This window comes from Equus caballus, unplaced genomic scaffold, assembly GCF_041296265.1.
Source record: "Equus caballus isolate H_3958 breed thoroughbred unplaced genomic scaffold, TB-T2T haplotype1-0000016, whole genome shotgun sequence".
NCBI classification, from domain to species: Eukaryota; Metazoa; Chordata; class Mammalia; order Perissodactyla; family Equidae; genus Equus; species Equus caballus.
Genome location: NW_027222391.1, coordinates 11,577,941 through 11,590,817, shown reverse-complemented (window position 1 = coordinate 11,590,817; position 12,877 = coordinate 11,577,941). Strand labels below are relative to the sequence as shown.

General features: G+C 46.8%; 1 protein-coding gene across 10 annotated transcripts in view; it reads right to left on the bottom strand.

The window, feature by feature from the left end:
• LOC138922838 (ATP-binding cassette sub-family D member 2-like) overlaps positions 1–12,877 on the bottom strand; it is a 200,543-nt gene that overhangs the window by 15,167 nt on the left and 172,499 nt on the right. For 5 of the 10 annotated variants that reach the window (XR_011435981.1, XR_011435984.1, XR_011435991.1 and 2 more), the window contains one exon: positions 3,788–4,057. The gene's annotated coding sequence lies outside the window, so the exon portion shown is untranslated. Of the gene's footprint in view, positions 1–3,787; positions 4,061–4,165; positions 8,968–12,877 lie in introns of those variants that run through there. The other 5 variants (XR_011435980.1, XR_011435990.1, XR_011435983.1 and 2 more) reach the window with 3 other exon arrangements.

Genomic DNA, 12,877 nt, shown 5'->3' with positions numbered 1-12,877 from the left:
GAGGTGAGTCCCAGACTATGCACCAGGTTACAGATATATGGGGGTCTCACCATGGACTGCACACATACCCACCCTTACAATAGGGGTTTGGAGGAAAGGCAACTCCACTTAGACAGACTGGGACTCAAAAATTGGCTGAGTGTCAACTGGGGCAAAATTCAAAAAGCATTATGATGGTGAGCGTGAAATACATTAAGTTGTAGATGTCTAAGTAAAATAAAGATGGTTACAAGGGTGGAAAAATAAAATACCAATTTTGTTTTCTAAAAACAACATGATTTTAAAAATGGAAGGGAGGAGAAAAAGGGAAAAATAGAATAAAATGATTGTTCTGTAAGTAATAAGAGGGGGTCAAGACATAGGTGACAAACGAAATAAGACTCCAAGTAAGGGAAAGGAATTTGAGGTTTCCAAGCCCCTTGAGGGAAGCTCTAAAAGTTTTCAGGGAAATAAGGTGCAAACAACGAATTCAGTCCCCATCCTGGATCTTCCACTCCCTGCTACCTCATCTGCGGGCAACGAAGGACAGGGGGCCCTAAAACCATCCCACTCTGATAGCGACCGGGAGCTTGCCAAGGACATCCAGTCAATCGAGCATGGCAGACAGACTTCAGAGATCCTCACACACAGCTTTATAGACAAAGTGAGTCAGAGTAAGACTGCACTAGACAATAACAGATGCAGCCGAGAGGTGCCCACAAGGCAAGCTGGGGCTGGACATGTGCCAAGGGATGAGAATGTGAGTTCCAGTGATAGAGAGGACATGATTCAGGGCCAAAAGATGGTGGAGAAGAATTGAAAACATTTTTCCACGTCCACCATGAACTTCAGGGAGATATTCAAGGCCGAGGAGCTGTGCGTTCTTACATCACAATCTTGTGACATCTTGACAACCAACAAGTTGGGAAGCTCCCAAATGGTAAATATCAATGTGAGCAAAGTAGAAACTACCCTGACCAGTCAATGTCCCTCACCAAAAATACCAGTTCCCCAAGATTCCAAGCCATCAGACATTAAAAAACAGCTCCTTACCGAGTTGAAGTTTCAATTGAAGAGCAGGGAACATAGCCAGCCTAAAGGCTCTCCCGCTGACATATCCCTTACTTCAGATAGCTTGCCTTCCGACTCCTCACTGACTCAGTCCCAGAGCGTCTCCAGTGGGGACATGGGAGCTTCCCAGGTGCTGCAAGTCCACTTGGAGGACAATGGGGATTGGCGGGAACCCTGGGCCTCTAAGCATGTCTCATGGAAATGCCAGGATAGGAATTTCCCACCAGCTGCAAAGACAGTGAGACCTCTGGACTCCAGAGCAGGAGAATGTGGAAGCGAGGATTCAGGAGTTGGGACGTCTAAAGCCAGAAAGAAGAGCCACTCTATTGAGGACAGAGAATTAGAGGGCACTTTCCCGTATCTGTCACAGAATGAACAGTTTCCTCCTGAAAGTTACTTCAGAAAAAAAATGAGGCAGTTTTTTCAGTGGATTAATTCCAAGAAAAAAATCACAGGGCAGGAAAGTCTCCAGCAAAAAGCCAAGTTCACGTCAACCTTTGCACCGCTCCGAGACCCAGCTCAAAGTGCAGCTCTCGTGAGCTGTGGGCCTCCTGAAGCTCATGAGCTCATGGCAGCCATCGGGAAGATCCTAGAGGAGAAACCGGCATGGAGATACGAACCTGAGGCTGCAGAGTGAAGTCAGCAGAAGGGGGAACTGCAGGCCCAGGTAGAGCCTGACGAGGGACATCCCTCCAACTACGGGGCTCTCTCTGACCCACAGCCAGGGGAATGGGCAAGGACCACATCCTGCAGCCAAGATGCTGTCCCTCCTGACAAGAGTTTTCGTACAAGGGTTAGACAGAAAAGAGACAGGATCAGACAGCCCTGGAAAGTTGTGGCCTTCAAGGACCAGCATTTATGCCAGAGTCAACCCCCTTCCCCACCCTAAAGGGAGTCTGTGCCCCATCCAAGACCCACCTGCATGCATGATGTATGCCACGTCCCTCCGGCCACCCTCACCTCTAATGAAAGCACTGTGTTCAGAGATCTGACTCTTCTATTCAAACAGGAAATGCTTCTCCAACACTTCCAGGGAGGAAAAATGTCCCCAAAGAAATCATTCAGTCCTTGTTGAGAAAGCATTGCAGTTTTCACGAGAACACATCCTCTGATGAGAACCATGGTTAGCACAACCAAGGATACTGATCGTCCTCAATAAATGTTTCTGCTAGGAGAGAGTAGTGTTCTCTGTGTGGTGCTTTGGGGGAGTGGGTTTGGGGTTCCCAGCGCTTATGCTCAGGGAAAGGAAGGAGGGAAGTCAGCTCTGACTGATTTCCTCATTTGGTTTCTGCAAGATGACCAGTCCCTTGTAGGGGGCCTGACAGTGGCTTTCTCAGTCTTATCTTGGGTCCTGTATTTGACCTTACTCAGATGTCCTGTACTTAAAACACTTTACTTTTTCATAAAAAGTACAAAAAGTTTACTCTAAAAACTTCCGGGCCTTCTCAAAATGAGAAGAACCCTTCAAGTCCAGAACTTGGCTCAACTTGTCTTTCCATCTGCTCCCTCACTATCCTGAACTATACACAGCTGCAGGGTGGGATGCGTTCCTCTGGAAGGATACAGCCAGAATTTCCCCTTGTTGCCTCAGAAAGTTTTGGAATTGGAAGTGTGGGGGTGTTTAGGCCCTGAGGTGAGTGGCAGGGGGAAATGTTGCTCTTGGATCTCTTGGTGAGGAATGAATGTCACCTGCTCCTAAGAGCCTTTCTCTCCCTCAGGAGGTCTGGGTGGTGGGCCGCGTCCCCACGCCTCAGCTGACCCTAACGAAAATGGGGGGCAGTTCACCCTTCCCCTTCCTCTACCCTTCCTGGAGCAGACGGGAGGAGAGACCTTGCAGCTCTGAAAAGGACCAGAGATATGAATATTTTCCTGAAAACGGTAACTTACCTTCATTTAGAAAAAGTTGCTGATTCCTGAGTATCTCACAGGTGAGCAGTCAGTGCAGGTGTGCGTATGGGTGGGTTTTGCGATTGTGGACACTGGAGTGGCCAGGGCAGGGTCCAGGAACTGGGTGGGTCCCACCGAAGAATCTGTTATATGTGGGGTGGTAATCTGTCTGGAAGGCACATTCTGAGCTCAACAATGAGGTCTCCCTGCATGTGAGGACACCTCAAGGAAAGGGCAGAGACGCTCCCGAGGGAAACTTCCTCAGGATGCCCAGCTTGGTAGAATTATTGCAAGACCAAGAGATCACCTGGCTATCATTTGTAGGAATGGTCGTCAGGCAGCCACCCAGAATTTGGGGCAAAAGGAGACAACAAGTAGGGAAAAAGGAATGGTGGAGTGAGTGGAAAAGGAAAGAAAAAATGAGGAGGGGAAGAATGACCTTATCATCACACCTCATGATCCCTGAGGGTCACTTCGAGCTCAAAATGTCCCTTCCAGACAGATTAACACCCCACATCCTGGCCATCCACTCCACCCAGCACTACCTTACCTAGGCCTCACCTCCTGGAGACTAATCAGGGCTGGGGGGAGCACAATGATACCACTGCAGCTAAGAGAACTTGGGATAGTCTTCGAGATTGAAGACAGTGTCTCCAGGAATGTTGTCAAGGAGGTTGTCCTCTCATTTGGTGCCTGCCTTCCCAGCCATGCTACATCTTACACCAAGGTTACAGTAATTTAGGGGTGTGTTAGTTACTATATAACAAATACCCCAAAAGTTAGTGGCTTAAAAAACCAAGTATTTATTAATTCATAGTTTCTGTTGGTGAGGGATCTAGGCAAGGCCTACCTGGGTTCTCTGCTCCAAGGTCTCTCACAAGGCTGCAATTAAGGTGGCAGCTGGGGCTGGGGTCTCAGCTGAAGGCTTGACTGGGGAAATACACACTTCTTTGCTCACTTCTATAGCTGCTGGCTGGATGCAGTTCCTCAAGGCCTGTTGGACTGAGAGCCTCAATTCCTGGATGGCCGTTGGCTGGAGTTGGCCGGAGGCAACCTTCAGTTCCTTGTCATGTAGGCCTCTCCACCATGGCAGCTTGCTTCATCAAAGCCAGGAGAGAGTCTGCTAGCAAGACAGAAGTCACAATCTTGTAAACTAACGAGGGAAATGATATCCCATCACCTTTCCCTTATTCTATTAGTCAGAAGCAAATCACGAGGTCCAGCTTACACTCAAGGGGAGCAGTTTATACAAGGGTGTGACTAGCAAAAGAAGGGATCTTTGAAACCTTCTTAGAACTCTTCCTAACACAAGGGTTTCTTCTTGGACATCCCACTGAGTTCACTGAAGCAAAAGTGACCAAAGGGACCAAGTGGATCCTTGTGCTCATCCATATCCACGTCATCAAAGGTAAAGCTGTTTAATGGCTAAGCGGAGAAACGTCTGGTAAGAAAAACATCAAAGAGATTGAAGCATCCAAAGAAGCAGGGAAAGGTGGCATGGAGGTAAAGGCGGTGTGGGGTCATCATGAACGGTAAAGTGAAAGGAGCCCTTAGAACCACCTGCCTCACCACTGCCAGTATTCAGACTTAGAGGGGAGGAAAAATTAGGAGCAAGACGGCTCATCCTCGCTTCGCCACCAAATCTCCACTCTGCTCTAGCTCCCCGACTATAGGCCTAAAGAAGCAACCTTCAGTTCCCATAGAGATAGCCAGGCTTATCGAGGAAGCAAACCCTACAGCTTGCAAGGTTTAACTTCTGCTCTTATTGGTATATTTAATATAGCACATCCATCATTTCAAATTTGCTTCTCACAGCTTGAACATCAGAGAATGGATCACACAATCGATGGCAAAGCCAGTACTAGGGAATTCAGCATGTAGCTCCCATTCTGGGATGTTTTCCACGAACCCATTGCCAAAGAGCTTCTAACCAAGGGAGAGGTGGTGGCTCAAAAGGGCTGACTTACTGGCTGGGGTCACAAGACAAGTCATACCTGGTGCCCAGATATTTGCTTCTATTCAGAGAAACACTGGATGAGGCAACGAGACAGAATTTGCACACTCAGCACATCTAGGCAGTGAACTGTCCAAATGAGGTGACAGTACCACCCAGGAGTGATCCCACACTCTTGTTCTGCTTCTAGTACTGTTTTCCTTTCTCCCAGATTCCAGTTCCTATGGGAAAGCAGGACTCTTACCAAAAGAAGGAAAACGTATTAGCTGAACAGTGACTGGAGAGATGAGGAGGAATTTCTCTAGATTTCATGGGCTTGCTGCTTATACCCAGAGATCAGTGCTGTGCAGCTTGGGGGGCGTGGGGGGTGGGGGTGGGGGTCTCATTTACATGGTACTCTGTGGCACCTGAAGAATTTTCAGTGACATAGAATGTGATGGGAATGGGTTACCTGAATTTTTATACCCTCAAGCCCACACTCCAAACCTAATGTCAGGGCGAATAAAATGCATGAATTGACTGGTACCTTGATGTGGCTTGGGTATGGGAACCCCAGATCTCAGCTTCAGGCACTGTGAATTTCTCTGGTACCAGGTGCTGCCTAAGGGAATCAGCTTTCTTGAGGCAGCCTTCACATGGATTAACACTCAGAACTGTGCCGTAATCTGCAGCCACAATGAAGGGGCCCAGGCTATGAGAAGGGGCTCTTCTCTCTCTTTTTTTTTTTTTTAAAGATTGGCACCTGAGCTAACAACTGTTGCCAATCTTCTCCTTCTTTTTTTCTCCACAAATCCCCTCAGTACATAGTTGTATATTTCAGTTGTGGGTCCCTCTAGTTGTGGCATGTGGGACGCCGCCTCAATGTGGCCTGAGGAGCAGTGCCACGTCCACACCCAGGATCCGAACCAGTGAAACCCTGGGCCGCCAATGCGGAGCGTGCGAACTTAACCACTTGGCCACGGGGCTGGCCCCGGGGCTCCTCTTGAGGCCTTTCCTCTGGAACTTCCATTGGCCCTGGATCAGAGCCTAATTTAGGCTATTTTCCTGGGGTCACAAGGACACGTTTGGTCTTCCTTAGGGAGGCCAAGTGGAAGCTCAGAGATTTGTGGAGGCTGCCTCCCTATCTCTCCCAGGAGACTCGGGGTCTGTTCCTTCCTTCTATGGGGGCCAGGAGGTAGAGAAGGAACTGAGTATTATGCAAGTTTAGCAATGCTTCACTGTGGGAGGGGGTTGGGCTGACAAGAGTAGGTAATTTTCCTTTGCAGGGATTCTTGCCCAGCTTGAGGCAACCTTCATTTGAAGCAGGATAATGCTGTTTCTACCCTCCACCTGAGGGGATTCCAGAAGGAATAAAAGTTACCTTTCCTCATTTGTCTTACAGGAAGTTCTGGGCTTCTGGGTTCAGGAGTTATTAATGGCTTTCATGTTTCCTGAACCCAAGCAGAAGTTGTGAGATACCTGTTGTACAGTCCTGTCCAGACCCTCATGTGGGAGGAGACTTTAGCTGGCTGCTCCAAGGAGAGAGGAGATAGGGGTTGACACAAGTGCTGGGGTGAGAGAAGGAGAGTTGCCTAAAGGTAGCAGTGGCTCCAAGACCCTGAGAATCAGGATGTAGAGATGAGTCCCTTAGGTGGACGGGTTCTGTGTGGAAGTCCTCTAGGAGACAGCACAATGTTTTAAGGGATGAAGTGATGATGCTGAGATGACTAATCATCAAGCCCCATCATCTTGAGAGCTGTCGCAAGACACGGCATTGCTCACACTTAGCACAGAGGCTGTGCAGCCACTGGCCTTTCAATGGGCCTGAAGGGCTTGGGCAATGAAAGTCCCAGGGGCAACCAAGATGGACTCAAGATCACAGGCTCTTACCTACATATTTGATGGTGAATACTTAACTAAATAGGCAAAAAGCTCCCATTAATGACTAATATTGCATATCTTCCTACCCTTTAAAATGGGGTCTTTGAGCCAGATTTAATTTAGAAAAATTAAGTACTGCTTATTGTACTTCAATGTTGTGAAACAAATTTATGCTTTTTATGTATATTATCCCATTTAAACTTTACAATGCTTTGAAGTAGGTTTCTTTACCCTCTTTTATAGAACGGCACGACCTGAAGGACAGAGAAGGTAATATATATTCAGAGTGCTAGCACAGAAGAGGGAGCCAGGGATGGAGAGCCCCCTTACGCTGTGAGGGATTCTTTGGATGTAAATGATAGCAAGCGCAATTCAACTGACTTTAAAAACAGGATCTGTTGACTCAGGCACCTGAAAAAGGTCTGGGAGTAAGGCTGCCCTCACGCAGGAGGATTCATATTGGGGCTCAGCTGATGTCATCAAGTTTCAGTTTCTATCCATTTCTCTGCTCTAGATTCTGGACTGGCTACCTTGTAAGTCTGTCTGGCAAGTTCGTAGCTACATCTTCCAAACTAAAAGCGCAGCTAAAAATGGGTTGTTTCTCCCACTAGTCCCTTCAAAAGTCCCACTGTGCCTTATTGTTTCCTGTTGGGTCACATGCCCATCCCTGACCAATCACTGTTGCCAAAAGCATGGACCAATCTTTTTGGCCAAGCCTGACTTCAATGCCCTCCTTTAAAGTAAGAGCGTTAGTGATAAACAGCTCCACTTCACATGGACTGAAACTGACAACGGGGTTAGATCCCCAGAGGGCAAAAGAAGGACTATTTTTAGAAGGTGAGTGAATGCTGAGTGTCAAAATAAAAACAAAAACAAAACGGATGTCTACTTCAACCCTCTCTCTCACCACCCCATTTCTGCCTTCTTGTCCAGAGTCATGCCATGGACTGAAGGTTAGAGTTAGAGGAAATGCCAATTCTGTGGAGGACAGGAAAGGAACTCAAAGGGGAAGGAATCAATCAGAGGCCCCAACATCCATGCAGATAGACCATCCAATGATCTGATCTCTCACTGTCTGCTCCTTCTCATCTTAGAGTCCTTTACCTTCATTCCAGTTCAGTTATGGCCATATCCTAGAACTTATCACCAGCAACACTTGTGTGTTCTGAAAAAATACAGTCTGACATTCCTCCCTTTATCCTCTCAGCTTCTGCCCTCAGCATGCTAATGCCTCAACCTATTCAGGAACTACAAGCCACTCCGTACTTTCCCCTGCTTACCTGACAACCTTTGTCTTCATTTCCTCCCTCTCCAAGGAAAACTTCATGGGGCATCATTTAATCCTAAACCTAAATATACTGCTCTGCTCTAAACAGCCTACCCCCTTCTTTCATTCGTCCTGTCTAGCAAAATCCAACTCTGCCTGTTTTAGAACTGCCTTCAAATAAGGGCCTGCTTCCTCTTGGATAAAATCACACAAGTGTGTTTGTGCCCCATAAACTTCTGTTCTACATCTGTTGCTCAGCTCCACCACTGCCTCAGAATCCAGTCATTCCTCCTGTGTTACCATGTGCCAGACGCTCTTCCAAGCACTTGGGACACCCAGTGGAGGCAACAAACAGAGGCCCTGTCTCGGGGGAGCTTCTGTGATTGTTTTCTCAGTCAACTCGCTTGCCTAAGTTCTCAAAACAATTCCACTTTCCTACACCTTGTCCACACTCCTCGCTCATTGATCATATGTGCTGGACCACCAGAGGGAAACAGAGAAGTCATCAGATGGGAACTTTTCTTCATAAAAACTTCAAAAACAAAACAAAACCAAAACCAAAATGAGATCCTCCATCTCTTCTTTCCTCCTTCCTTCCCACCATACTGAAAGGTTTCCCTCAATGCTTTCCTTAATCCTCCCAACCTGGGATCTGCCCACCCTTTCCAAGTCACAACACTTTCACATGTGTGGACTATCTGCCTTAATTATCTACTTTTCCAGAGGACCAAGACTACATTTACCTCATCACAGCTGGAAACACCAAGCAGAGCTCAGAATCCTCTGGAGGAATACATTGGCAATGGGAGGGATCTATGGGGAGGTCCTGCCCAGCATGCTCTGGGGCGGGGCCACGTCCAGGGGCAGGGCCTGAGAGACTCTGAGAGCCTGTTTGGCTTCTTGAGGGCGACGGCACTAGCAACACGGCCAGACATCTCACCTCAGGCTTCTGGAAGATATGAGTTGAGATTTAATTCAAAGACAGGTTCTGAGGAAGGTTTCTGGATGCCTGAGTGACCTTCCCCACTGCCCAGCCTGAAGGATCCTTTCCTCCATCTGCCATTTCCAATACGGTGGGCAGGCCCTCACAGCCCCTGGGCCCCCAAACTCTCACTCCAGGCCCAGCCTGAGAAGGCGCTCAGAGGCCTGGGGGCGGGCTGTGCCTGCCCAACACCACCCCCTTTGACGATGGCACTCTTAGGAACTCCACCAAGGTGAGAATAGTAATAAATAGAGTAACAATATTGACAACTGTTAAGGCTTCACCTTACACTGGCTGCCTGGCCTTGCACAAGTAGCCTGAGTCTCAGATCTCATCTATTATGTGCAGATACTGATGTGTACTCATAGGGTTGGTCCTCGGAACTGGAATGAATGAGTAAAGAGTTTTGAACAGTGTTTACCTAACACTAGAAGTTTAATATGTGCTACCCCATTATTATCACTCATTTAAAATGCTAGGCCTCCTCTTTATTATTTTAGAAGTATCAATTTACCACTCATTCATTCTTCCTTCCTTCAGAATGAATTTATTTAGTACCTAACATGTGCCAGACACTATGCCAGGGTCTAGAATACAATGGCAAGCAAAAAGGTAGAGTCTCTGCCTTCATGGATCTTACAGTCTAGAGGGGAGATCAGGCAGAAATTAATCATACGAGATTGTGTAAATGTCCCATGTTACATTCTATGAAGGGTTCATGAGCTGGTTGTCGGTGCCAAGGGAGTTTAAAACATGGGGATTTGGCCTAACCAAGGAGAAGAGGGTCTTCCTCACCCACCCCTCAGGAGCTGATAAGGCTTAAGAGGTAAAAGGTGAGTAGGAGACAACTTGGCAAAGCAGGGAGGGAGAAGTGTTCCAGGCAGAGGAATCTGGGTGATGAGAGCAGGGAGAGTGAGGAGGGAGGAACGTGATGCAGCAAGAAGAGGGAAAAGCGTGGGAGGCACCGATTAAGCAGAGTTCTCTGGGCCAAATGAACTAGTTAAGTCTTTGGAGCAATGGGGAGCCAGGGGAAATTTTTAAGTTAGGATTTCTTTATATGTGTAGGGTATTCAGATTTTAGTTGTATTATTTGAGTTTCCAAAAGATTACTGTGAATTAATACTGTGAATTAATGAATTACAGTGATTTAATGTGAAGAATGCTTTGGATGGGGTAAACAGGATGTGAGAGACCAGTGAGAAGGCCACTGCAGTAATCTACGAGAGAAATGATGTCAGCATGGACCACAATGGTGGTGACCAAAGTGGAGTAACGTGGACGGATGTGAGTGGCATGACTTCATTAATTCTAATAAGACGGAACATTTTTCCTTTTGTTTCGCTCCAGTGCCCAAGAGGTACAGGTTGGTGCAAGATGTGGGGTCTTTTATAGAGTTGGACAAGTCAGCAGACACGAAACATTTGAAAAGGCTGCTTGAACTGCTGACTAGCCAAAATCAAAGAGGAAGTTGACCTTCAACCCTTTGTTTTATTCCAGCTGCAGAAGTCATTTTCAGTTACTCTCTGACTCAAGTAAACACCACTCCCTGTCACCTTATCCCTTTGAGGGTTGGTTCACTTCTACATTTTCACTGGGACATGATTCTCACCGACAGTAGAAAGTTCGGCACCCAGACCTGCAGATGTGAAGACACTTGCTCCTCTCTCGAACTATTAGTACTTCTGGGAAACACGTCCCAGTGCCAAACTGTCCTGGTCCTGAAATGACCCTGTTATTTGGGGAGGTAGTAAAGGAAATTACATGTGTTAAACCCCGAGCGGCACTCTCTTTGGACATCGAAAGGTGTAAATGATAAAATACTTACTAGACTTAAAGACCAGGGAGTAAACGGGGGGCTGGATGCTGCCCAGACTCTGTGTGTCAGCAAAACATATCTGAGCTCAGCGAAGTAATCCAGGACCAAGTGTTTTCCTCAGTGGAATAATTAGACAACAGAGGTGGGCAATTTAGAAAAGATAACTTCTTCTGTCCCTGCTTTAGAATTTCTATTACAAACAAAACCCAAGCCTTAGCAAGATTTAAGAGCATGGGACAAAGACGGCTAGATGTTGAACTGCTGGGAGTGGAGCCCACGTTTTATTTATCTTTGTATCCAAGCACATCCGCAGTGCTTGCCACAAGGCAGATACTCAGTGAATGTTGGGTGGATCAAGGATTCCTCTGTGTTTTCATGGGGTATTTATATGGTATGGGAATTCAGTCATTTTTTGCCCCACTAGGTAGAGATGGATGCTTTCTGTTCTCCATGTTTACTTTGAACACCATTTAGCTACAGGGATGTTCTAAAATGAAATAATAAGGAAACCAGCTTTAATACGATTTTATATATACAGACAGATACACTTTCTGACCACGTGCAGATATGAATGCTCTCCCTGGAAGATGCTTTTGTAACCTAAATTGCACTAGAATGAGGTTAGAGATGGGGAAGAAAGGGAAAGTAAGGCAAAACTCACAGCTTAATTTCTAGACAGGATTGCTGCTTTAAAAATGAATTTCAGGTGCTTCTTGGCATACTTGGCCCAAGCACTGGAGATTTAACAGTGATTTGTGATTTGGTGTGACCCAGAACATGGCCCAATGGTCCTCTATCCTTTGAAGCCGTCAGTCTGTTTTCTTGATTGCTGTTCTGGACTTTCTCACCGTCACTAACCATCAGGGCCCCCTTCCTTCTGCTCTGTCCTAGTGGAACAGTCCCTTGACCTTCATTCTCCCACTACTCTAGTCTCGACTTCTCCTTGTTGCCAGATTACTCTATTATTGCTTCTCAAATTGTGGTTCCCAGACCAGCAGCATTAGCATTGCCTGGGAACTTATTAGAAATGCAGATTCTCGGGCCTCACTCTGGACCTACTCAAGAAGAAACTTTGATGTGGGGCCCAGCAATTTTAACAAGCAAGGTAATCTCCAAGGTGAGAACCACTGCTGTACGTAAAGCTCAGTTCTGAGCATATCACCCCTTTGCCCAATACCCTTTATTGCTTTCCTGCCGACAACCACATGAGAGTGTGTGTGTGTGTGTGTGTGTGTGTGTGTCTCTGTGCGCGCCCTTCTATCCAAGGCCTTCTGCAATCAAGCACCAGCTCAGGTGTCCCCACGCAGGGAGGTGTGTTCCACAGTCATCCTAATGGGTCACCTGCTCTTCCCTCTGCTCTCCTGCCGCCTCTCTCTGTTAATGTTGGGTCCTCTGCTATAAATACCCACCTCCTCCCTCTCCTTGGAGAAACCTTACTCATTCTTTAAGGCTCACTTAAAAATTAATATTTATCTAAGGAATCCATACCTGTGCCTTTAAAACCAAATAGTACTGAAGGCTTTATAAAGAACCACGGCAGGCCCTCCCCCACCTCACAACCCCAATCCTTCCTATCCCCCCAGTTCCATTCCCCATGGAAACCACTTGAGCCGTTTCTATCATAGTTGTTCTGGTGTTTACCTCTATTTATATAACTAATACGCAAATACTTGTATTTAAAAGTAATTTTAAAATATTAGACACTAACTTCTTGCCGTGGTAGATAAAATTTGAGTAAGTAAAATTGCAGGTGGATGAAATTTGGTCGACACCCCATTCCCCTCTTCACTCTTCTCAATCTTTCCTCACTTAAATCTTTATTCATGCAAAGTTCATCTTGGCATGGAAGGTGACTCCTTTCCTGGAACGTGTTCAGAGACTGCTCCTCCCCTGCTCCCACAGAGCTGTGTATCTCTCTTAGTGCACTGTCCCCCTTGCCCTTCCACGTTTGTATGTATGTGTCTCCCATTCCCACCAGCTTGTAAGAGCCAGAAAAGTCTAATCCGTCTTTTACTTTCCCAGAATCCTCCCAGGGCAAAGCACAGGGCCTGGGATATAGCA